At 42.2% G+C, this 26,283-nt stretch overlaps 1 protein-coding gene and 1 long non-coding RNA gene across 3 annotated transcripts in view; one reads left to right on the top strand and one right to left on the bottom strand.

Annotated features, from left to right (window-relative positions):
• The first annotated feature begins 1,194 nt into the window (after nucleotides 1-1,194).
• Gpr160 (G protein-coupled receptor 160) overlaps nucleotides 1,195-26,283 on the top strand; it is a 47,779-nt gene continuing 22,690 nt past the window's right edge. Inside the window, exon 1 of one of the 2 annotated variants that reach the window (XM_020186655.2) lies at nucleotides 1,195-1,590. The gene's annotated coding sequence lies outside the window, so the exon portion shown is untranslated. Of the gene's footprint in view, nucleotides 1,591-1,660; nucleotides 1,825-26,283 lie in introns of those variants that run through there. The other variant, XM_074073809.1, reaches the window with a different exon arrangement.
• Nucleotides 3,507-20,744, bottom strand: LOC141423299 (uncharacterized). Its single transcript, XR_012448045.1, has 3 exons — nucleotides 20,111-20,744; nucleotides 5,578-5,662; nucleotides 3,507-4,851 (listed from the first exon to the last, which is right to left on the bottom strand). It is a non-coding gene; the product is annotated as an uncharacterized lncRNA (long non-coding RNA).

The raw sequence follows: 26,283 nt of genomic DNA, 5'->3' as shown, positions 1-26,283 counted from the left end.
ATAACACCACCTCGCAGGATTGCCGCGACCCTAGTTTGAAGGATGGATGTCCAACTCCTGTTTTACAGTATACACTGCACGGATGGCGGCTGTTTTAGGATTCTGATCTGCACTATCTCTTCTCCCGTACGCTCTCTCTCTGCAACACAGATCAATCTGCCATTCGTCTGTGACAACATGCACTCTGCATGGCTCTCTGCCTCTTGCTTTGCCCAAGGCGGACTCTAGGCTGGAGCACCTCGGGTCCTGGTGAGCTTTGTAGTCTTTCATGGTTCAGCTGATCTCCCCCTCCTCCAGGATGGCTCCTCTGACCTGGGGCGAGGTGGGGTGTGAGGCCACTATTCATTCCCCTGGCAGCCACCCTGACTTCCATCAGGCTTCTTACTGCCACCTCCGGCCATTTCTGAGTTTCTGGCAAGGCCAGTTCAGACTTTCTGGGCGGGAAGACAGGCCCTGGTCACCCTTTGCTCAGGGCTCTGCTTGGAGAAGAGGATGAAGAAATTGTGCTATATTTTAAAGTTTAAGTGTCTAACAAGACGTAGATGCTCAATACTTGTTGAATTAGCACTGTGAACACAAAAAATGCATTGCAATATGAAGGTGTTATTTGCGTATTTTTATTTAAAAAATCAGACTTGATGGTGCACCACTCTCGGTTACTCAGTGGCACACAACTTTCAAGTTCTGTCACCCTGTGTGTATCCTCCTCTGGACACAACTGCCGAGTGTCAACTTGGGAAACTGGTTAGGGAAGAGAAGACTCCCTGTTTGCTAGGGACCTGGAGAGCTCGTCGGGCTGGGGCAGGGTCCTCAAGGCCTGGCACGACGGGGAGAGGGTCTCAGTAAGCCCCTCTTGCCAGCCTGAGTTCGCTCAACCCAGTCGCTTTCTAGTCGTCTAGGGATGGCGGCCTCCGTCACCTCTCCACACTTAACCGGCAGGGGGCGCCCATGGCCTGACTCCAGCCAGGGGCCCAGACGGGGCGTGCGCACTCGAGGGCACTCGACGGCTTTTGCCGTCCGGAGCCAGCTAAGCCGCGGCGGGGCCCCCCGCGGGGTCTCCGGCGTGGTGCACTCGGGGCGGAGCGAAGGTGGGCGGGGCGGACGCGCGACCCCGCCCCTCTCGGACAGCCACGGGGGCGGGGCGCGGCAGGTGTCCGGGCGGCGACCTCGCGGTGTCGGGCGGGGCGCGGGGCGCTGCAGACGTTGAGTGCGAGCTGCGGTTAGTAAGGACCGGGTGGAGGCCGCCGGCGTGCCCGCCGCGGCTGAGCGGTCCACGGCCACCGCCCCGCGACTGGCTTCCCCGACCCGGCGCTGGGCGCGACGGGAGAGGGTATCCATGACAGGAGTTGGGGTCGCTGCTACTCAAGGCGCCAACGAGTGCGGCCACGGACGCGCGAGCCTCCCTGCTTGAGGGTGGGAGCCCGAGGAGCCCTGGCGACAGTCCGCGGTGGTCTGGGGGCAGCAGATCCGAATGGGGTGCACACTCACCACGCCCTCTCCTTCCCGGGAAGCCGGTGTTTAAGCAGTGAGAACCCGTGGCGGTACAGAAACGCCCGTGTGTGATTCCTCGCTCTCCTTCCCCGCACACAGGTGATTGTCACGTGCACACGCGCGCGCGGTCGTGGGGATCGATTTTGCGTCCCCAGTTCTGACCTGGGGCCATGGCGATGGCGCACACGCGTGGCAGCGCTGCTGGTTCTGGAGGTGCTGGTGGTTCCTCCTGGACCAGCCCAGCTGACTCGAAATTCGCTCTAGATGACCTGGGCCCGCCCTCGGGAGCTCGGTGGTTGAAGCAACTTTTCTCACCTGCGCAGGTGGTGGCAGGTGGGCCCCAGCATCCGGGAGGCATCCACACAGATAAGGCGGCGCCGGGGTGGGGGGGGGAAGGGAGCGCACCCGCTGGGTTCCTCGCTTGTGCAAACGATGGGGTAAGGGGCGTGTTGCGCAAATCCCAGATAACTCGCACTGCCTCTAAGGACTCGTAAGTGATTGCTTGCCTGTCTCGTGTTTGGCAAGGGCAGACTGGACTTTGTTTGTGGCATCCCCAGGAAAGAGTTATTAGTTATTGGGAATTGCCAGTGGGGATCGGCTTGGCTGCTATGAGACTCCAGGACTGGTAACCCGTGATATAAAAGCGATTTAAGAGATACAATTTGTGGACGCTTTGGAAAAATCGAGATTACGGAGGAAATTTGTACTTGTTTGATGAATATTACCTTTGTGTTAGTGACTGTAGTCTTTAAAAAAAAAAACCTTTTGGTTACTGACGGAAATTGAAATTAAGTTGGTGGCTTGCTTCAAAATAATACAGTGTGTGGAGCTCTGCTAACAGAGCAATGAGGGAGCAAGATGAGAAACTGGCCATGGATTAATAGTCGAAGCTAGATGATGCGTTTGCCAGTCCTTACCCTGTTGGGCATATTCTTTTAAAAGTAGCAACACTGCAGCTTTTTGTGCAGAAGGTAGGTTTGGCACACTAGGTGAGTCTAGACTTCAGGCCTTCCACAGAGCCTCGGTTTTTGTAAATTGGGTGTCAAGGCCACCTCTCCAGAGGGAGAAAAAGATGACTTTTTATCCCTGAGTACTGACTGATTTTGCTCAAAGTGCAGAAGGTGTTTGCTGAGGGTGTCAGAGCTGAGTGGATCAAGTTGATGCAGGTGGATGCTGGGTCAGCTTTTTCCACACAAAGGGTATTAGCAAGCCTGTGGGTTATGCTGCCTCCAGCCAGGCCGGTTGGGTTGTATGAATCGTGTTAGCAGTTTTCCCCAGTTGTCCAAATCCCTTCCAAGTTACACTCATCAAAAAGCAGGAGCCATGCCTGGGGGCTCAGCTCAGCGGTAGAGCACCTAGCTCCAGGCCCTGGGTTCAATCCCCAACACTGAACAACACCAAAAAAGTAGCAAGCAGATGTGTACACTTCTGGATCTATTGTATATGTTGAAAGGTTTACCTAACAGCAGAGGATAAGTGGAGATCTACTTAATGTTCAAAAAAAGATTTGTGTTGTTTGTTTTCATATCTACTTCAGGGATTGTATAATTAATTAGCAAAGAACTGACTCCTAAAATTTTTTGTGTGGTGCAGACCATTCTTTTCCAAGAACTCTGCTTGGGGGAGGGGTAATATTTATCTACTCCAATTAATTTTTTCTCATGATTTATCTTATAATTCCTACTCCATCTGTCATGCTTTGTTAATTATTTGTAAAAGTGTTCTGAGACAGGACGCCTTTGAAGTTCAATGCAGAGGAAGGGGAGGCGTACTCCTGAAAGATAAACCCACAGTTTTAGTAGCTTCATTGCAACTGAATCTAATGCCTCTTTGATTCCAAAAGAGACTATCTTTTTTTTTTTGGTGGTTACTGGGTTGAGCTCAGGGCCTCACGCTTAGTAGGCAGGCACTCTACCACATGAGCCACTCCACCAGTCCAATTTGAAAAGAAAACAAGCCAAATAAATTATAGCTGTGACAGGTAAAAGTTGAAGTGTGAGATGAATCCACTCATCCTAGACCTTGCTCATGTAGGTTCACTAGTGTAAAAAAAGTTGTAAAGATTTTTTTTTTCTTTTTGCACTACTGGGAATTGAATTCTAGCCTGGCCTCAGGTTTGCTAGCACTCTACTACTTGAGCCACACCCTAACCCTTTCTGCTTTAAGTTTTTCAGATAGGATCTCTCCATAACTGTGCTCCTGCTGGCCTCGGATCCTCCTACCTCTGTCTCCTGTATAGCTGGGATTACAGGCTTGCACCACCAGCTAGAAGTTGTAAAGATGTTTTAAGATTCAGTTGAGGAATACTCCACAGCATGTCCTACTTCCCCAGTTTCACAGCAGTGTGTGGGAAAAATATTTTCAACTTTCATGGTTGAAAATATCATGAGGAATTCATGGTAGTCCTTCAGTGAAAATGTTTGGCTTATGGTTCATTTGTCTTTATAGGCATAAAAGAAATATGCAACTGTTAAGTGAATTTATTTTCTACCTCGGTTTTCTCTCTAGTTCCCTAAAATAAGAGTATGGAGAAACTTGCAGGCTCTTAAGTGACCAGGCAGGAACCTAATGTTGCTTCCTCTCTTGGATGATGGAGTTGTACTCTGGAGAGTTAATTGCTAAAAGCCATTTTAAGGAATTAGCACAAATGTGACACTATCTTCTCCCCACTTTGTGTTATTGAAGGGGGTAAACACATTAGAAAAGCAAATTGTTCTTTTTTTGACCTAGAAAGAGAGGAATGGGTGTTGGTATTCTACATTTGTAAGCACTCTGCTTTCTGCATCACCTCACTCCTTCTGTGATGTGGAGTGGTAGTAAGGCTAGTTATTTTGGCTTTTAGCAGATGGGAACATTGAAGTCTAAGGAGGCTAAAATTTAAGTCATTTCTTTAGCGGTATGGCAGGAAATTTAACATTTATTGTGTTTACAATAGTCTTCACGTGTTTTTTTTCCAGGGGAGGGGAGTTGAGATAGGGTCTCAATTTACAATCCTACCTCAATCTCCCTAGTGCCAGGATTACAGGTGTGCACCACCACACCAAGTCACATATTTTTAATGCTCACAAATCTCTCTTGAATTAGGTATTCCAGCCTTTTTTTCCGATGGGAATTGTGATCGGTTACTAGTTTGTTTGAGGGCTTGCAGCTAGTAAAAACAAAGCCAAGATTCAACTTAGCTTTGCAGGACTCTGCAGTACTTTGAGCATCTTCAGTTGTATACCTTCAGTAGGCACCAGGGCTGCACACCCAAGAGCTAGTTAGTGCAGGCAAACTCTTTCACCACATCCTGACTGGTGACTCTGGAGGCGTGGGCCACATCCAACCAACTGAAACACGTGTGATCAGGCCAGAGTAGAACTGAAAAGAAAAAGAAAAAGAAAACAGCCTGTGTTGAAAGTCAAATATTCTGCCCCTAAGAATTCTGGAGGGCAATATTGGAACTGTGTCCTTTAGGGAAGGGTGATGCAGTCCAATTCCCTCTCATCTCCACTGCTCCCTAAAATCTCCCCTAGTGTATCCAAAAATGGGATAACCAAAGATAGGTTGAGAGTCACTTGTCCTTTGAGGAAATTTTGATTTGCTACCCTTGTAGTACAACAAAAATGGAGTCCATGATGGGCAGGCCTCAATAAGGAAAAGGAATGCTTCCAAAATCTGCACCATGAACTCTTTGTAGGTGGATCTTGTGCACTTTGAGGGTTTCCCAGGATGTCCCATAGGGATGGGATCCCAAGAAGTCCACCCTCTTTAAGCAGCCTGACTCTGTGAGCCCCAGGATTCTAAGGTTGTGCTTCATCTCTCTGGAGCTACTCTGAGCTGAGTCACAGCCACCTCAAGAGTCTCCTGTACTTATAAAGGTGCATTGTTCCCGTTCCTTCTCTGCCCGCCAGCTACTGCTTATGATAAGTCTCCTTCTTCCACACTGCTTATGCTTAGCCCTTCAAAAGCTCCGTGGAGATAAGTAACTGAAGTGCCCCTGTACAGAGCCCACCCTGCAGGGGTTTCTGCAATGGAAGTGCAAGGTGGCCTCATTTCCTCATCTTGAAACTTTCTGGTAAGGGTCACAGGGCACATTTGCCTCACCTCTGTATGTGTCTGGAGTTTCATCACAGTTGAAGTTCTGTTTAGACATTCATTTCCTTCCCCTGAGTCCTCAGTGTTCACAGCCCTGTGTTGTTGTTGCAGGGAGGGGGATGAAAGGAAGAAAAAACAGAAAAATTAACCTGTGGAATAGTTTTGAGGAAAGGTTGTTTTGAGAACCTTGGTACTAGAATTGTCAGTATTGGTATGTATATGCCCCAGTGTGATGAGAACCAGCAAGGGCTGTCAGTGGAATGCCTTGTTTAGGTGAAAAAAGTAAGTTGGTAGGCAAGTGTGTTTACACAACACCAGAAAAGCCAGTTGATTGGATAGTTTCAGTATAACTCTGGGATTTAAATTTGTGGTGTAAAGTGGAGGTAATAATAATGCCTGGCTCAATTATTTAATGCCGTGAGGCTTGAATAACATATCAGGAGCCTCTCACAGTGCCTGTGGACTAAGATTTCCTGTGACTTCACTGGTGACAGGGACATTCCCCTCATGATGCTAGAAAGGAAAGGACAGGGTGAAAGTGCTTTCCAGCACTGACCACTGACCTCTGTGTTTTGAGTGAGCTGTGTGCTGCCATGTGGTCTTTGGTAAATGTTCTTCTCCGTGACAAATGCTAACATGTTTGTTTGTGCATCAGCAGCCTTGGAATTGATGAGAACTGTGCCTGAGCCCTTTGCTTTGAACGCAGGGCTCTGACTCTGTTGTTTCAGGATTAAATCCTCTCTGACTATGAAGGCAGCAGAATCCTGTGGCATTCGTGTGGATATAAACTCCACTCTATTGTGGAAGAGGAGGCTGGTGTCTGCATGGAATAAGAGTTAGGCACAGGAACCCCAGATGGGCCACCAGCTGGCAGGGGTTTAGGGCAGGGTCCTCTAGGCATCCAGTACCTTTGGTGTCCACTAGGGATAAACCTACCTCATAAGAATGTTGAGAGGTACCACAAGAGTTTTATGAAATCCTGACACAGGCACAGTGAAGGACTTATCTGACTTGCCCTGCAGTGGTAAACTCAGTACACATGCACTGGAGGGTTTACTTTTCAACTTAGAAAAATAATATTGATGCTATTAACTGATATTTACTTTTTAAATATTTAAAATGCTTTACAGTTTTTACAAGGGCTATCTAGCCAGATATAGTGGCTCAGGCCTGTACTTCTAGATACTCAGGAGATGGAGGATTAGGGTTCAAGGCCAGCCCAGGCAAAAAGTTCTAGAGACCGCATCTCAGCCAAAGAAAGCTGAGCATGGTGGCATACACCTGTCATCCCAAGTACATGGGAAGTGTAAATAGGAGGATCACGGTCCAGATTGGCCCAGGTATAAATGCTAGATCCGCATTTGAAAAATACCAAATGCAATAAAGGGGTGAGGGTGTGGCTCGAGTGGTAAGTGCCTGCCTGGCAAGCACAAGGCCCTGAGTTCAAACCCCAGTACTCCCCTCCTCACCCCCAAAGCCTGTCTAATTGATGTAGCTTTCTATTTGTCATCATTTGTTTCTGTTGCCTTTTGCTGCCTATAAGGAGAGGTATAAGGGTCAGGCCAGAAATGAGCCCAAAAATGCAAACATGGAATGGCTTTATTCTATATCATCAAAGAGGTAACATGAGTTCTTATTCCTTATGCTTCTAAGTAACTATAAGAAGTGGTTGTCTTCTGGGGAGGGAAAGAGAGAGATTGATAGCTGAGGCGTTTTGTGGAAGCTGCAGCATCCATTGTGTCCAGGGAAGCTGAACAGAGAGGTAGTAAGTCCCCCTCCTCTCCAAACAGCTGAGCAGAGGTTGATAGCTCCTGCCTTGTTTACAGCTGTTTCCCAGACCTATTCAGCAAGGGGTCAGGGAGGAGGAGAGGTAGTAGACTTTGAATTCTCTTTCCTCCTCCTGGCCAGGTGGTCTAGAGAGAAATCCTATGGTTCCTCCCCCACCCCCCACAAGCCTACTTCTTTCTCCCCAAGTCTTGATTGGTCTTCTCTTTTCTTTCCTTCATCTGCCCCTTTCCATTGGTATCCTTGCTTACTAGTCCTAAAACTGCCCTCCTTCAACTTTATTGTATCCTAGAAAGTTTAAAGGGGAAAGAAATCTTTTAACCCTATATGATGGTTAATCTTGATGGAATTGAGAGGTACCTAGGAGATTGGTAAAGCACACTTCTAGGTGTGTATGTGAGGGTGTCTCCATAGAGACAGTTGGCACATGGGACACCAACTAAAGGGAGAATACCTGCCCCACTGGTGGGCAACACCATCTAATAGACTCAGGGCCCAGATAGAACAAAAGCTGAAGGAGGAAGCTCACCAGTGCTGGCATTCTGTCTTTGCGGTCTCTTTGTTTCATGTCCATCGTAAGGTGACCATGGCCTTCCTCCCTCAGCCAACCCTACCACCATGATGGTTCTGCCTTGCCACAAGCCTAACAGCAATGGAGCCAGCCAACCACTGATTAAAACCTCTGAAGCTGTGAGTTAAAATAAATCCTTTCTTTAAGTTGATGTTTCCAGGTATTTAACACAGCAACAAAACCTGACTAATATCCCCCATCATCCAAGGATTCAAAGGCATGAACACTTTGGCATATTTCTTTCCTGTTTTTTTTTTATAAACTTAATAAGTTTAGCATTTTATAAGCATTTAATTCATTTTATATTAGCATTTTAAAATACTTTAAAATTTATCATTGTATTTTCCTGTGTCTTTAATAAACATTTTTAATGACTAGATGTCATTTCAGCCTTTTTCAGCTGTTCTCTTAAAATGAGAGGACTGGTATTGCAGCACAGTGGTAGAAGCCCTGGGTTCAATTCCCAGCCCTGTAAACAATCAGAAGAAGAAAATAACAAAATAAGAGAACAAGGTGGATTCATGTTTTTAGTATTATGAATCATTTTAGGTTGAATTATAATAAACTTTTGAACCCATTTCACATTATTCAAGATAGAATCCTGTAGTCTAGCCTCCTTCACCAGAAGAATAGGTAGAGTCAAATATAATAGAGTAAAAAGTTTGCTTTCCTATAAAAATAATCAGTTTTCCTTATGCAAAATATAAGACAGTATACAAAGTAAATACACACCCATATTCCCACCAACCAGAGATGGTCGCTGTTGGTGTAGCTTAGTTCTGTCCCTCTGGGATGCCATCTATTGTCTTGCTTTTCTGTATATGGACCAGCAGCAGGGGTGTTATCTGGGAGCCTACTAGAATGCAGAATCTCAGGCCCATTTCAACATATTGACCAAGATCCATTTTCTTATGACATCCATGTTCAAGGTTGAATGTACTGGTGTGCAAGGCCATGACTTTACCAGTCACATGTAGCATGGCATTAATTACCTCTCATTTTTTCTACTTACCTGATGTTGGGGTAATAGTGTAGGCACCACTGGTTTTCAACTGCCCTTTTGTATCATCAACTATGAGGATAAGCACAGGCTGCCCTCAGTAACCCTGATTCAGGAATCAGCAGACTCTGGGAGGCTGGGGGAATTCCATCATTTCTGCCTTTGAGAGGCTCTGCTTTACATGACTTTATCTTGCTTCTGTCATGGAATATCAGTGTTTTCCTGTACTTTAATTTTTCCCAGAGCTTCTCTCTCATGGCCACATGTAGTTCAGCTACTGACTGTGTCATAATTCATTTGACTCATTTCCTATTGTTAGTTGTTTTGATTCTTTTGGGGGAAAGGTGTTTTGTAGACAGTTACAAGTCTGCTAAAATGAGCTGCTCCAGCAGTGGTTCCTTCCTTCATGTCTGATTAGTTCCTTGAAATGGATTCCTGAAATGCTGATCTTGGATCAAAAGGTGCAAACATTTTAAACACTCTTTAAAATGTAGAAAGTACTGTAGCACAGTACCCTCCTAGCCCTGGGGAGTATAGTTTATAGACAAACTCTGGGAGCAGGGCTTATTCTTCAATCACCATCACACCTGCAGATCTGGCTTAGAGCAGACTCTGAGGTGGCAGCCTAGGGGGTGGGAAGGGAAGGGGAGTGATGGAGAGATGGACAGCCTGTGGCGGCAGAATTCTTTCCTCCTAGGCTGGGCCCTGAGTCATAATAGATGCCATGGACCGGGTAGAGGCCTCCTTCTGGGTGTGTCCCACAGTTTAGCCTTTCCTCCCAGTGCCCATTTTCTTGTAGGAAATGGAGCAAATGGGCCTGCAGTGGATGGAAGCTAGAAATGACTGACGTTTAAATCCCAAATCCACAGAACACAGTTGCCATCAAACTTGCTTTTGCTTCTTAGGTAGGAGACTGTTTAGTTATCTAAACTTTTTTTTCCTCAGGAGAAGATCAGGAACCTTGTGTTAACTATATTCTGGAAGTTATGTTCAGATTCTTTCATAAAGAAAAAGTGAACTATCATCACTGCATCTGTGATTTAAGTGTGGTTTGAATTTGAATACCTGGAATATATTCTTGGTTCTCCATAAATATTCTTGGGATAAATGAGTAAATGAATTTACAGAAAATAAGTGAGTTTGTGTTTCATAACATACATATTAAATATATTTTATGTATGCCACATGACATAGTTAAAACATTTAAAACTGAGTATTAAATAAATTGTTTGACATACTGTGATGACCAGATAGTCACACAGATAGCAGACACACATACCTTGTAAGTGTGATTAATTGGTATTGTGTTTGTCTTGTAGTGTGTCTCATTTTGGGGGTAGGCATTTAAAAATGTATTGAGGGGCTTGAAGCATGGCTCAGGTGGAAGAGCACTTACCAAGCAAGTATGAGGCCCCGAGTTCAAATCCCAATACTGCCCAAAAAAATATATTGAGGTACATATTGGATAAATTCACAGATTGTAAATATTGAGTTTTGATAAATCTATGTACCATGTGATACATCCCTGTCAAGATACAGAATGTTTTACTCAGCCAGAGGGAATAATGACGTGGTTTGAAGGCAAATGAATGCAATTGGAGAACATGATGTTAAGTGAAGTAAGTCAGGCTCAAGAAAGACAAAGGCTGTATGTTTTCTCTCATACATGGAAGATAGAGCCAAAAGATAAACATAAAAACAAGCATGATCATATCTAGAACATATGTAGAACATGTTTGTAACAGTGGAACTACTCTATGAAACTTGGGAACAGAGGGGAAGGAAAAGAGAATGATAGAGCATCAGTAATATTGCATAAGATGTGAAGGTAGAAGATACAAGGATGTGTACAGAAAGCTTTTGAAAAATGGGGGGGTGGAGGTAAAGGGGTAAGGGAGAATAATGGAAAGGGTTCAATAGACAAGGTAAAGTATACCCACAAAGGGGATACATTGAGAAACCCCTTTGAACATCAACTTAAATGTTAATAACAAAAGACAGGACTGTAAAATAGGTACAGTGTGGGAGCGGTACCAGTGGAAAAGGGAGAACAAATGAAGGAGATTAAGGTGAGAGTATATGGTGGATGGACTTCATATACTTATATGAAACAGAACAAACAAACCTCTTGGAGTTGCTTTAAGTGGGGTGTGGAGGAGGTTGAGGGGGAATGACGGTGGAGTGATCTAACCAATATAGATCAATATAAGCCTAATTAGAATTGTCACTATGAATCCCCATCTGTATAATGAATATATCCTAATAAAAAATCTTATAATAAAAAAGCAAAGAGGAAAAAGAAAGATACAGAATGTTTTTGGCTATTGAAAGTTCTCTCTTGCCCCTCTGTAGTCAATCTGCCTGCCTCAGAGACACTTGCTGTTCTGGTTTCTAGCACCAAAAACGAGCTTTGCCTATTTTGAGCTTCATATAAGTGTGGAATACAATATACAGAGAAGAACAAAAGTGGCTTCCTTTGTTCGACATGTTTTAGGTATCATTCCTGTGATTGTGTGTTTCATTCTTTGAATATATTTTAATTTATCCATTCTCCTTGGACCATTTGAGTTGTTTCTAAGTTTTAGCTCTTATTAAGAAAGCTATAAACATTCCTGTATGCATCTTTTTAAATAAACTGTTTTATTAAGATACCATAAAATCCATATATTGTAAATTCATAATCCTGAGATTTTTTAATTTATAGATATGTAGAGCAATCACCACAGTTATTTTTTAGAACAAGGATTTTATTCATTCATTCACCAATTGATGGGCTTTCAGATTGTTTCTGGTTTTTGGTTACTATGAATAATGATGCTGTGGACAACATAATGTTGCTATGTATAAGTGTTTGTATGGACTTTATATCTTTTGGATAAATTTGTAAGAGTGTAGTTATGGAATCATATAACTTCTTAAGAACCTGCCAAGCTATTTTCCAAGAGTGGCTGTACAATGTCAGAATCCTAGCAACAGTGCATAAGGGCTTTGATTTCTCCACATTCTTACCAACATTCAATAAATTCTATGAGTTGTTTTTATTGCACCCATTCTAATGGATGTGTATTGGTATCACACTGCAGTTTTAATTTGCATTTCCCTAATGACTACTGATGCTGAGTACCTTTCCATGTGCTTATTAGTCATTCATACATCTTCTTTGATGAAATGGCTAGTTAAATCTTTTGCTGGTTTTTAAATTGGATTGTTTCAAGAATTTAAAAATATATAGTCTGGATATAAATCTTTTATTAGATGTATGCTTTTTACATCTGTTCTCTAATGTGTGGCTTGACTTTTTATTTTCTTAATGCCTTTTAAAGAAAAGTGTCTACCTTAAATTTTGATGGTTTAAGTTATTGTTTTCTTTTATGGTTTATGTTATTAATATCATATCTAAGAAATAGTTGCCTAACTCATACAGTCCTTTCATGGACATGTACTTTAGTTTCTCCTGGATAAATATAACTAGGAGTAGAGGCACTGAATTGTAGGATAGGGGTATATTTAAATGTCATACTTCTTCCAGAGATTGTGCTATTTTACATGCCCAACAGAGGAGGTAAGGGTATATTAGTCAGACTTCTCATTGCTGCGATAAAATACCCAAAAAAACAAAGAGGAAAGATTTATTTTAGTCCATGATTTCGGAGGTTCCAGTCCTCAAGTCACTGGCTCCATTGTTTCTGGGGTATAGGGAGCGAGTACATGACGATTGAAGGGAATGGTGAAGCAAAGCTGTCACCTCAGGGTAACCAGGAAATAGAGACAGAGAAAGTATGAGGCCAGGAACAAGACATACCCTTCAAAGGCACACCATTAATGACCTACTTCCTCCAACCAGGCCCCACCTTTCACAGTGTCCATCATCTCCATGTAGCACATGAAATTGTGACTCTGTCAATGGATTAGTCCACTGATAAAGTTGGAGCCATCATGATCCAGTCACTTCCCGAAAGACCCATCAGCTGACAACCAAGCCTTTAACACATGAGTCTTCAGGGGATATTTCAAATTCAAACCAAAACAGAGTTCCAGTTGTACATCTTTTCCAGTAGTTAGTATTGTTTTTAAAATTGTAACCATTCTGATGGATGTGAAATTGCATGTCAATGTAGTTTTAATTAGCTTTTTCCTAATGATGAGTGATATCAAGCACATTTTTGGGTGCTATTGACTATTTGTACATTTTCTTTTTGAAGTGTCTTTTAAAATATTTTGCCCTCCCCCCCTTTTTTTTGGTGGCACTGGGGTTTGAACTCGGGCCTCACACTTGGTTGGCAGGTGCTTTTACTGCTTACTCCATTCTGCCAGCCCCTGCCCCCATTTTTGTTTTGAGTAATCTTTTTACTATCATCTTTGTATATATAGTCTGGTAGTCTGGACACAGTTACTTGTTAGGCATATGTGTTGGTAATATTTTCTCCCTGTTTCTCACCTTTTCATTTTCTTATGATGAATGGGAGATTTTAATATTAATGAGTCATCTTTATCAGTTTTTTTCTTTTATGTTTTGTGCTTTTGGGGACTTGTGCTTAAGAATTCTTTACCTACTCTAAGGTTGCAAAGATACCCTTCTAGCTTAGCAGTAAGATGTTTAATTAGAGCTACCTATCACTCAGCAACTCTTCCACAAACAAGAACCAAAGTAACAGAAGTGAGTGACCATGGGAGAACAACACTGGAAATTAGCCAGACAGAGACTAGAACTTTATAAGATTCTGAAGCCTAGGATATCATGATAAAAGAAGCAAAAGTATCCTGGCATCTGCCACTCCAGCTTCACAGCTGGAGGATGGAGAGATGCCCCTTTGCAAGGGTAAGAGTAATAGACTCCCAGAAACTCTCTCTATGAGAATGCTGGCAATCCTTGCTACTGGAAAGTTTGACTGTCCTCACAAGATTGCATCCCACTTACATAAGTAACCTGAAATCTGCCCAGTAGCCTTGTTTTGGTAAAGGATCTCACATCTCCCATTGAACCACCCCTTTTCCCGGATGCTGTCATCAGGTGCTATCTTGAGAAGCAAGTTATTGCTTGAATGTGGACTGGTCTGAGGATCAGAAACACTTGCATATTACCATCTCTGGGACTTCATAGACATCCCATGGCACTGGCTAGGGGTACCTACCTCATAAACCTAAGTTGATTGAGCAGAGTGACTATAACATAAGCCACTGACTGCCCTGCACTATGGGGGACAGTGTTGCAACATGGTGGAAAACAGAGGGGTCACCCTCAAGAACCAGGAAATTGGGATACTTTCCCTCTGAGGGTAGCTGGCCACCAAGAGTGTGGCCAGCCAAATGTGGACTTGCACAAGTACCAGGACCAAACGCAGGTGATCACATGCTTCCTGCCACCCTTCCCTGCTGCGATACACAGTTCCCAGTTACTGACAGAGTGAAGAGGGAACATCGTAGTTACCACTGCTGTCCTACCTATGCACACACTTAGGGGACCTCAAGCAACTCCACGGATCTATCTGTGACCTGTCCCTAGGTCCACACAGCCAAAGGGACCCCTTAGAGGAAATTTTCCCAGCTCTAGCTGTAGTCTTGCTCCTAGATGTGCACTGCCACTGAAAAGGCAGAGAGGAACACCAGTGTTCCTAGTACCTCCTGAATCAAAGAGGTTCTTGCTGCTGCCCTATCCATGTACCTTATCTGACCATGCACTGCTGTCAGGAATGGGTATGAGTACCACAGACTGGGTGCTGTGGTTCCTACTACTGCCTCCCCCTGTGCAGAGTCTGGGTCCATACCACTGACTGGTCAAAGGATAAGTACTTCCAGCCCATCACCACTGCTGGGGACACCAATGGCAGAGATCCTTCTAGAAGCAAAGATAGCATTAACAGGGCCTGAGAAAATCTTCGTTGCCTGAAAAGGCCACTGCTCCCATTGTAGTAGTAGCCATACAGTAAGCATGCCATAACCACTGCTGTCTACAATCATACCTGCGTGAATTGCTAGAATGTCCCCATTCTTGTGTGGCCCATAGAGACAGTGGGTTTCTTCAGCTCTGCTGCAATAGACACTGTACCAAAAGTATTAATCACAGACAAAGGAGCTAAGGTGCCCAGCTAGAAACAAAGCCAACATTGCACCAGTACCTCAAGACACATCGTAAGGAGAAAGCTGCTTATTAAGAAGACCACCCTATCAAAGGAATAGAGATATCTGAGCCACCAAATTCACAAATCTCAATGTAAGAGTACAAAAAATATGAAAAAGTGATTTGATGTTTCCAAAAGAACATAACTCTCTAGTAACACAGAGTCCAAAGAAACGAAAAAGGGATAAAATGACTGATAAAGAATGATTATTTAAAAAAAAAAAAAAACCTCAGTGGGAGAGAACACAGACAAATAGTTAAGGAGATAATGCAGGGTATGGATGAGAAATTCAGGAGAGATTTTGAAAAAGAACCAAACAGAATGGGAATGAAGAGCTCCATGAATATAAGACAAAAAAAACTTGAAATCATATCCTGTATCTCTACTGATCATAGTGAAATAAAACTATAAGTGAACAACAAAAGGAATTTTAGAAACTATACAAATAAATTCCTGGAGACCAAACAACACACTCTGAACATTGGGTCATCAAGAAAGTTAGAAGGGTGACTGAGTTTTTCATCCTGACAATCCTGTCCAATGGTATTTAACATAAAAAAATAAAACTTCTCAAACAAAATTTCTTGAAACAAATGAAAATGGAAACAAAACTTCTGGGATGCAGCAAAAGCAGTACTTGGAGGGAAGTTTATAGCAAGCATCCCACTGATGCTTCTCAAGAACTTAGAAAAGCAAAAACAAACCAAGCCCAAAATCAGTAGAATGAAAGAAATCACAAAGATGAGAAATAAATGAAATTGAAGCATATGAAAACCAATAAGTAAAATTGACAAAACGTTAGCTAGACTAATCAAGAAAAAGGCCCAACTAACAATGAAGAGATGTTTCAACCAATATTACAAAAACCAAATGATCATAGTGATTATTATTAAAAAATACATAGTAGACCCTTAGTAGACCATGGGTATATGATTCCCAGGAGACAGCTGTTGAGGAAAAACTGCAGATGCTTAGGATGCATAGAGCTCAGTGCTGTACTGGGGATGCTTGATTCATTTTTCCCATAATACCACCCAGCTTCCACTAAAGACATGCTGCCTTTCAACAAATCTAAAATATTTCACTTTATTGCTTAAATTAAGCATTGTGCCCCTTGTTGCTTAAGAGGATGGTCATAACTTTTACTGTGATTTTGGGTACCATTTGCTTCTTGGTAGCTACATTTTCACAAAATTAAGGGCAGGAAAACACCAAGCAGATCACATAATGATTTAAACTCAACTGATGGTACCACTGGAGTGACTTAGAACTTCTCAGCATCACTTGTGTTGCATAATATGTGTGTGGCAATTTTTGTTTTGGGGATTTTTATTTTTAAGAATTATTTTGACTGCACATAGTCAAAACCACATGTAATAAACCCACCAATAAGATAGGCTCACTGTAGCTAACAAATTGGAAAACCTAGAAGAAATAAATATATTTCTAGGATACATATGACCTACCAAACTAAACCAAGAGGATATAAAAAACTTGGATAGACCAATAACAAGTAATAAAATTGAGTCTGGTAAAATGTCTTCCAACAGCAACAAAAAAATCCAGGACCACATGGCTTCACTATTGAATTGTATCAAACTTTAAAAGAAGAACTAATACCATTTCCTCTCAAACAATTCCGCAACATTGAAAGGGAGGGAACCCTTCCAAACTCATTCTATGAGGCTGCCATTAATTACCCTGTCATGAAAACTATAGACCAATATCCCTGATGAGTATACATATAGAATTCCTCAACAAAACACTATCAAATTCTACAGAACATCAAAAAGATCATTCACTGTAGTCAAGTCTTTTTATCCCAGGGATGCAAGAATGGTTCAACATACAATAATAAATGTGTCAACACAATGATGAATAAAAATCATATGATCATATCAAGAGATGTCCAAGAAACATTTGATAAAATTTGGCATCCCTTCATGATAAAAACCCTGAACATATTAGGTAGAGAAGGATCATAACTCAGCATAATAAAGACTATATATAACAGACTGACAGCAAACATCATATGTGGGAAAATTCTGAAAATATTTCCTGTAAGATTAGAGACAAGAGTGTCCACTCTCACAGTTTTTACTCAGTATAATACTGGACATTTTAGCTAGAGCAGGTAGGCAAGAGAAAGAAAAGGTATACAAGTAAGAGAGGAGGAAATCAAATTATCTCCATGTGCATGTGTAGATGATATAATTTGATACATAGAAAAACATAGAAGACTACTAAAAGACTATTAGAAGTAATAAATTCAGTAACGTATCAGGACACAAAATCAACATTCAAAATCAAGGCCAGGAGTGGTGGTGCACGCTTATAATCCCAGTACTCCAGAGGCTGAGGCAAGGAGCATCTTGAGTTTGAGTCTAGCCTGGGCTACATAGTGAATTCGAAGCCACCTTGGGTTTCTAGATCTTTTTGTTCTGTATTTCATCCTTGACCCTGGTTCCTAAGACCTTTCTAATTTCCTGTGTAATAGTAGTATCTGACAGAGCTCCGAAATCCTTTGGATTCTTTTTGTTCTGAGATGACTCTTTGTGGGCACCTGAATGGGAGCTGGTTGTCAAGGTAGCTAAGTATGTGATTAGATGATTAGAACTTTCAGCCTTACTTCTGACCTTCAAGGAGGGGAGAGGCTAAAGAAGGAGTTGATCACTGGTGTCCAATGGTGCAATCTGTCATGCTTATGTAGTGAAGCCTCCATAAAACCAAAAAGGAGAGGGTTCAGAGAGCTTCCACACTGCTAAACACGAGATGAATGGAGGGTAGCGTGGCCACAGTAGGCATAGAAACTTTGCACCTCTTCCTGCGTGCCTTGCCCTATGTATCCCTTCATTTGGCTGTTCTGTGTGTGCTCACAGCGATAATCATAAGTAAAGTGTCTGAGTTTTGTGAGCTGCTCTAGCAAATTAATTGAACCTGAGGAGTGAGACATGAGAACTCCTGATTTACAACTGATTGGTCAAGACTTGTGCATGCAGTTTGCCTCTGGAAGGTGGGGGACAGTCTCATGGGACTCAACACTCAACCTGTGGCATCTGCAGCTGTCTCCAGGCAAAATTGAATTAGAGGACACCCAGTTGACCACTGAAGAACTGCTTACCCTGTGGGGAAAAACTCCAATGCATCTAGTGTTAGAAGTCTTGAGTGGAGCACAAGAAGAGGGGAAAAAAGTTTTTTCTTTAGAAATTCCCTTCGTTATGGGCATGATGGTACACACCCGTAAACTCAGCAGTTGGGAGGCTACGGTGGGAAGGTCATGAGTTTGCAGCCAGCCTCCACCATGTGGCAAGGCTCTGTCTCAGAAAACAAGGCAAGACAAAAAGAAAGAAAGGAAAGCCTCTTCCTTTCCGTAAGACTAAAGGAGATGATAGCAATTGAGAACCAGAAGGCAACTCTAAATTTGGACAGGCTTTGGAAGGCAACCTCTTCTGTACACGTTTGTTAAGTAGTAAAGCCATGTGTATTTGAACAGTTCTGGTGATGTTCAGTCACTAGCTCCCAAACTAACACTTCTGGTTTTAAACAACTCCCATTGTTATAATCCTTTCACTATCTCTTAGGATTCCTTTTCCCATATTTGTTGACTTCTTTATATATATTTCGATTTAATGCTTCAGTCTTAAATTCTGCTACCTGAATGACTAGTTGTAGGTAATGAACTCCTATCTCCTTAATTGAGAACATGGTTTGATTGCATTAAATATGTCTTCCCACCAAAGTTAGGCAGGGTGAAAACATGCATAGAATTTTCAGTAAATAGGACAGTCACTTTGTAAAGGAGGGTCATGTGAAAAGATACATCACTGTAATATTACTTGCAAGGAAACCTAAGGCATTGTCTGAAAATTAATGGTAGCACTATGGAAAAATAAATATCAGTGTGACCTAGTTTCTTTTTTATTTAAAGAAATTTTAAGGATTTGGAGGAAGCAAGGCACATATATCTTAAATTTCTTCATGCCATTGACTAAATTATGAGCACCTTGTCATTAACCCCAGGGAAATATAGTTTAGCTCAGATGATATCATAGGTGGTGAGAAGGTCATACAGAGACATTATCAAGGGTATGGTGCCACTGTGAAGTAACTCATCACTTAATCTTTCAGGTCAGTCTGGGGCCCACTTAATCTATTTTAATCCATGGTTGGTAATGTGTTAGTGTATATGCTTTTTTGTGTGCCAGAAACAGAAGTCTAAATTCTAGAAACAGATGTCAAAATTACCCAGATAAAATGGGTATTTCTAAATTGGACAGAAGCAAATAAAGGTAAATTAATTTTTTAAGTAGGAAGTTCAAAGTGAAGAATGATTACCTTTGTACCTATTCCTGGTGGAAAAACCCCTGGGCCATTGTACATCACAGGGAGTTGCACCATCACAACAGCTCAATGTAGGTATGTGCAGAATGCTACAGTTTATAATCAGTGCTCCGCTTAAGAATATATGAGGCCAGCCAAATGATGCAATGAAGTCATCTTATAAATTGCAATATTAAGACTTACAAGAACTGTGTTTAGGTTAATGACATGTTACATAAAGAAGACATAAAACTTATGCAGGGAGCTTCGGGAGAGAGCAAGACAAATATTTAAATTTAGTTATCTAGTCAATATAGTACAGAAGTTCAGACTTAGACACCTAGCAAAGGTGTTTGTACCAGTCAGCTAAGTTTGGTCTTTTGCTCTGTAGACATGGGAATTACAAATAGGCAAAGAGCAGCTCCTTAATGCTGGCAGCCCTGAGCCTTTGATTGCCAGAGGCTTATAAACTAGCCTTTTAAAGCCAGAGGTTTACAGCTGTCAGCCCTGAGAACCAGAGAACTCCAACTCTAGAATTCAAAAGCAAGAGGCTTATTGCTCTGGGCCTGAGTGCCAGTGGCCAGCACCCTGCAGCCAGTGTTGCAGCTTTGAACTTCTCATGTCGGGAACCTTAGCTCATACCCACTCTAGCTGATTCAGTGGCTCCCTGGAACTTTTCCAGTGAGGGTTTGCAGCTTCTTCCCAGCCTCTTGCCTTCTGCAGCTTTGGCTCCCCATTGTCTCTCACCTTCTTAGCATTTCCAAAATCCTTTGTAGTCTCCAGGGGCTCTGACCTGGCCACTCTGGAACTCTTCAGTTGCCCTCTAGCTGCTGCTGCTGGGCATGCCTGAGGCTGGCAGCCCAGGAATGTCTGTTCTTTTGTGCAACCAGCTCAACCCACTCCACAAGATAAAGAGCAGGAGCAGGCAAAAAAAAGAACTACTCGGAGAGGCTCTGTTGGGCCTGGTGTTGAGATACACTGGGGAGTAGTGCGCAGGATTAAAGTCTGCCAGACTGACCTGAGGAGAATGAGGCCAGCACTGCTTAATAGCTGTTATGGGTTGAGGAGGTGCTCCTCCCCAAACTGGAGCTGGGGACTGCTGCCATGAGGTCCAGCTCAAGCTAGGCAGGGTCATCTAAAGGTCATCTGAAGCTGTCAAAGGTGAAGCAATGGCCGCCACAGGGCACTTGGAGCTGTGGTGACTAAAGTAGAGTCTCCTGAAGTAAAGTTTGGTTGGATTGGTGGCCATGACAGCAGTGGCAGTTTCTGGGACTAGAATAATCTCCTCCAGGGGACTGAATTGAAGTTTCCTCTGGGAATCTAGGCTAGATTGGCATTTCCTGAGCAGCTATGGTGGTGACAGCTGCCACACTGTCCATGAAAATGGCAGCGCTGGAGTTGTGGTTGGTTGCTGCTGGACCGCAGGAGTTTTAGCACTACTGGTCGTAGTCCTATTGTATCTGGCAGGCAGCGACAGTGGTTCTGATCTGTCCTCCATCTCAGCACAGCATGGGCAACTGTGGTGCATAAGGTGGGAGGGCTCTGAAAGCTGAAAGAAGTTAATCAAACGTCTGCAGTTAAGCTGCCTGCTGGAAGTCGAGTAGTCCAGTACTGCACCCTCCTCCCAGTCAAACTCAAGAAAAAGACTAGGAAGGATGGATTCTGGAATTTGTGGGGACAGTAGTAGAGCTTGAGGGACAAAAAGCTGAGTCAAGCTGCTTTCCTGACTCGGGACTGGGTGTGCAGTATCACCAAGCTACCACAGCTGAACAGCACACAACACCATTTTAAGATCAGGAGAAAGAACTGAAAACTACCTGGGCGTGGGAGACAGGAAAAAAAGCAGTCTGAAACGCTTACTCAAAATGAGCTTGCAAACCAAAACTTTATGTGAAGAAATGTAGTTTAAAGGTTGTTCAATGAGCTAGACATGAATTTAGTGTAAGTGAAATAAATAGTTAGAACCGTGAGCCAAATTAAATCTTTCTTCAAGTTGTTTATATCAGGTATTTTGCCACAGTGATGAAAAAGTTAGCAGAAAATTGGTACTGAGAAATGGAGTCACTGCTCTAACTATATTCTAGGGCTTTCTAGCTCGCATCTCCAGACTTTTCCAAATTCCTCCCACAATCCAGTTCCCAAGACTTCTGAACATGTGGTCAGGTAGTGAACAGTAACTGGGCATCCGTGTGACTGGGCACAGTGTCATAGTATGTTAACACTGAATACTGAATGAGTTAGTAGACTTTTTATCACTGTACCAACTACTTGAGAGAAACCTTTTAAAGGAAGGAAGGGCTTTGTTTTGACTTATAGTTTCAGAGGTTTCAGTTTTGACTTATAGTTTCAGAGGTTTCAGTCCATGGTAGGTTGGTTGCATGTTCTGGAGATGTGGTTAGACAGTATCTGACCATGTAGTTCAGAAACCTTTGGAAGTAGTTTGTGGGAGGAATTTGGAAAAGTTTGGAAATGCAGATTACAGAGTCCTAAAATCTTGTAAGCAAAGCTTAATGGATGATTATGATGGGAACTTAGAAGACTAGAATGCTAATAATAATGTAGACAGAAAAAGACTGATCATGAGATTTCAGATGAAAACAAGGACTTTATTGGGAATTGGACTAGAAGCCATTTGTGTTACTCACTATGGCAAAGAACTTGTCTACATGTTGTCCGTGTCCCAAGACTTTGTGGGAGGCTGAATTTAAAGGTGATGAACTAGTTAATATGTGGAAGGAATTCCAAGGCAGCCCAGCGTTCAGGCTATGGCATGGTTAGTGCTGGCTGCTTTCAGCCAAGTTTACAGTGAGAATTGTGAGTAAAAAGAAGAGCAGAAAGGCTTGAAAAACTTGAAATTTTCTGTATAATTGGGGCCAAGGAGAGCATGGCTGCTGAAGAGACTAAAAAGAAGCTAAGTACTTTTTGTACTGGGACAACAGGAAAGGTGCCTTGAGGGTGGCTCAGGAATCAGAAAGACTCCACCCATCTCAGACTCAATGGTATAAAGGTATAAACTCATTTGGAAGATTTTCCCTCAAAAAAGAGAGCAGGGTCCACACAGAGCTACCTAGGAAGTTGTTTTCCCAGAATTTATTTCAACCTCTTAGGCACTTGGAGGCCAATGTGGCCAGCCCTTGGTATCATCCATGTGATCTTGGTTTGTACACACAGAGAATGCAAATGTTAATGTGTCTTGGAAGCTTCCACCCAGATATCAAAAGAAAGTCTGAGAGGCCAGGCAATTTGCAACATCTGAGCACTTGTAGGCAGTCCCTGAGAGGGTAATGTGTGAGTGTAAAGTCGAAGCTGTAAAGGAGACTCCAGGAAGTTAGCAATGCCAGGAATGAGGAACATCTGCCAAGAGCAACTGCAGCAATGAGCAGAGTGAGACCAGGAGAGAGGCTATGTGGGCTCCAATTGACTGCAAGCCGTATGCATGTGTGGCTGCAAGGGTGTAGGACCGGGGCTTCCCTAGCCCTTTGGAGCTCACATCATGGAGCCTGAGAGTCTGTGTCCATGGCAGTCTCAATGGTAGTGCTTATTCTTCTGCTCTCTGGACCACATTTTGTGTAGCAAAATGTTAAGTCATTTACCATTTATCCAGCTTCTATGTTTTTGTCCTCGGAGGTTCATGCCTTTAAAACAAAGTGAGGAAAATTTTCAAACATCCATACAAATAGAATAACCATTCACTGATGGCCCATCCTGCCTCATCTACACTTAACTGTACCCCAACATACACACTGTATTATTTTGAAGCAAATTCCAGAGGACGTCTCACCCGTAAATATTTTAGAATATATTTTTTAAATAATGACCTTATTAGTGTCTTTAAAGGTCTTAATCTCCAAATATAGTCACATTCTGAGGAATTCAGAGCTTCAACATCTGAATTTGAAGGGAAGAGTTCAGCCCATCACATCACAGTACCATTATCACACCAGAATTAAAATTTCTTAATATCCTAAAATTTCTAATTAATATTCGAATTGTCTTATCATACTTTGTTTCAGTGAATTCAAATAAGTTCCATACATTGTACCTAGCTGATATAGCTTAAGTTCTTTAATCTTTGTGGTGTTAGAATGTATTGAAGAAACACATTGTCCTGTACAGTTTACTTCACCCAGTGGGATGATTTAACACTTTCTTCCCTTCCTCTGTCTCTATGGTAAATCTTTAGATTTCATTGGGTTCAAATTTCTTGGCAAGTCTGCTTCATACTTTGTACATATTGGTATTCCATCTCCCTTGGATGTTACTATGTTAGTGTTGGTGAACATTGGCTAACTCCTTCAGAACGTCAAAGGTTGAAAACACTGACTTTTTAATTTTATCATTCCTTATTTACTTATTAGCTAGAGTACTTGTATAAAAGTAAATATCCCCTCACTATTTTGTCTCCAAGTGGTACAGGTAGTACAAGAAAGTTAGGAATTTTTTTGTGGGGGGGGTAAGGGGGTAGGAGGTCACTAGGATTAGACTCAGGACCTTGTGGTTGCTAGATAAGTGCTCTAATACTTGAGCCACACCCCCTAGTACTTTTTTTGCTTTTAGTTTGTTTTGCAGATAGGGTCTTGTTCTTTTGCCTCTGGCCAGCCATGGACCACAATCCTTCTACCACTGTCTATTGAGTAGCTGGGACCACAAGCATGAACCAATATGCTTGGCTTTCTGAGATAGGGTCTTGTTAACTTTTGCCCAGGCTGGCCTCAAACTGCAATCCTCCTAGCTCTGCCTTCCAAGTATCTGGGAAGGAAAAATATTTCTTTTCCCAGTATTGTCCTGTTTAAAATAGTGAGTTGGTTCCTCCAGTGGCACAAATTAGGTTTGCTTATTCATTTTAGAATCAGGTAAAAACTCAATTTTACTGTTATTTTATGGAGTTGTGAAAGAGAACAGAGATAAATGTATTTGTTTTTTAAAAAGCCACCTGTCACTGGAAGTTATATCCTAATTTATGTAGCTAATTTCCTATTATCTATCGAACACTTAATACTAGGTTTTCACTTTTATACCTAATACTATGAGGTAAACATTCTTAATTTAGTAAAACACTCATTTTCCGTGTGCAGTCTGATTGGGTTGGTCTGTTGAACTACCAACCCAGTCCAAATAGAGAACATTTTCATCTCTGCAAAAAGTTCCCTGCTGTCAGCCTGCTCCCAGCCTGGCACCAGACTCCACTGAAGGGCTTCATGGTCTTGTGGATTAGCTTTGCCCGTTTTGACTCCCTTACGATCACAGTCTCCGAGACTGTGTACTCTGCTGTGTCACGCTCTTTTGGCTCAGTGTTTGAGATTTATTCCTGTGTGGCATGTGTCAGTCCTTTATGATGAGAAGTCTTCCCCTGTGTGGACATATTACAATTTGTTTATCCATTTGCCTATTAATGGATATTTGGAATTTCTCCAGTTTGGGACCATAGTGAATAAAGTTCCTACATGTTTGTGTACAGGCTTTTTTGTAGATAAATATTTTCATCTCTTCTTGGAAAAATAACTAGGAGTTGGGACCATTGGGTGAAATGGTAATTGAATGATAAACGTAGGAAACTGCCAAACTGTTTTCCTAAGTAGTTGTGCTGTTTTAAGGAATGACTGAGAGCTCTAGTTGACTTCCTTGCCAACAGATGTATTGCCAGTTTTTGTTTTTGTTTTTGTTTTTTGGTGACACTGGGGTTTGAACTCAGGGCTTCATGCTTGTTAGGCAGGCGCTCTACTACTTGAGCCACTCCACCAGCCCTATTGCCAGTCTTTGTAATTTTAGTTTTTCTAGTGGGTATGCATAGATACCGCATTGTGATTTTTTTTATTATTGTTGGCTGGGGGTACATTGTGGCATTTACAAAAGTTCTTACAACATATCAAATACATCATACTTGAATTCCCCACCCCCATCATTCTCCTTTATCTCCCCTCCCCTCATTCCTGGAATAGTTTCAACAGGTCTCATTGTCCATTTACATACATGTGACACAGTATTTACACTATATTCACCCTCCTTCACCATTTCCCAACCTCTTCCCTCCTCTCACTGGTACTACCCTCTCCAGGCAGAACCTGTTCTGCCCTCCTGTTCTCCAAGTTTGTAAAAGAAAAAAAAGTGTCATTTTTTGTTTCTTTAAGATAGCCATACAGGGAGTTTTCTTGTGATATTCCCATGTATATAAATATTATAACCCGAATTGGTTCATCTCATGTATTTTTCTCCTTTCTACTTTAGTCCCCTTCATATAGTGATCAACAGGTTTAAAAATTCTATATTCATTCTTGTAGAGAGAGTACATCAACCATATTCATCTTCTTAACTTCCTTCTTTAACCTTCCCTCTCTCATATGTGACCTCCCCTTAGCGTGACTTGTTTTTTACAATATTGCTGTATTTATATTAGGTCTATATTCCACATATCTCATTATGATTTTCATTTTCATTCCCCTAATGTGTCTGTTCAAATATTTTTATCATTTTCCTTATGGTCTAATTGTCTTATTATTGAGTTGTAAGAGACCTTTTATATTCTGGCTCAGCCATTTATCAAATATTTATTGTATTTTCCCCCAGTCTGTAGCTTTCCATTTCATTTTCTTAACTGTTCTTTCAAAGAGAAGTGTGTCTTTTATGAAGACAAATTAATCAGTTTGTATATGTGCATGCACATGTGTATACTAAGAAATCTTTGCCTACTGAGGTGGTTTATTTTAACTAGTGTCCCCCTCAAAGTGCCTGTCCTCTCAGAACCTGAGAAGGTTTGGAAAAATCTGTAAAATTTGGGTTTTTGCAGTTGAAACTAAGACCAGATCATACTGGGTTAGGGTGAACTATAAATACAATGATTTATACAACAATTTGAGACACACAGGAAAAAGGCCATATAAAGATGGAGGCAGAAATCTGCTTTATCTTCCATAAGCGAAGGA

The sequence above is a fragment of the Castor canadensis genome, chromosome 5 (assembly GCF_047511655.1).
Source record: "Castor canadensis chromosome 5, mCasCan1.hap1v2, whole genome shotgun sequence".
In the NCBI taxonomy this organism is placed as follows: domain Eukaryota; kingdom Metazoa; phylum Chordata; class Mammalia; order Rodentia; family Castoridae; genus Castor; species Castor canadensis.
The sequence above is the reverse complement of the archived record's forward strand: the minus strand, read 5'-3'. Positions and strand labels throughout refer to the sequence as shown.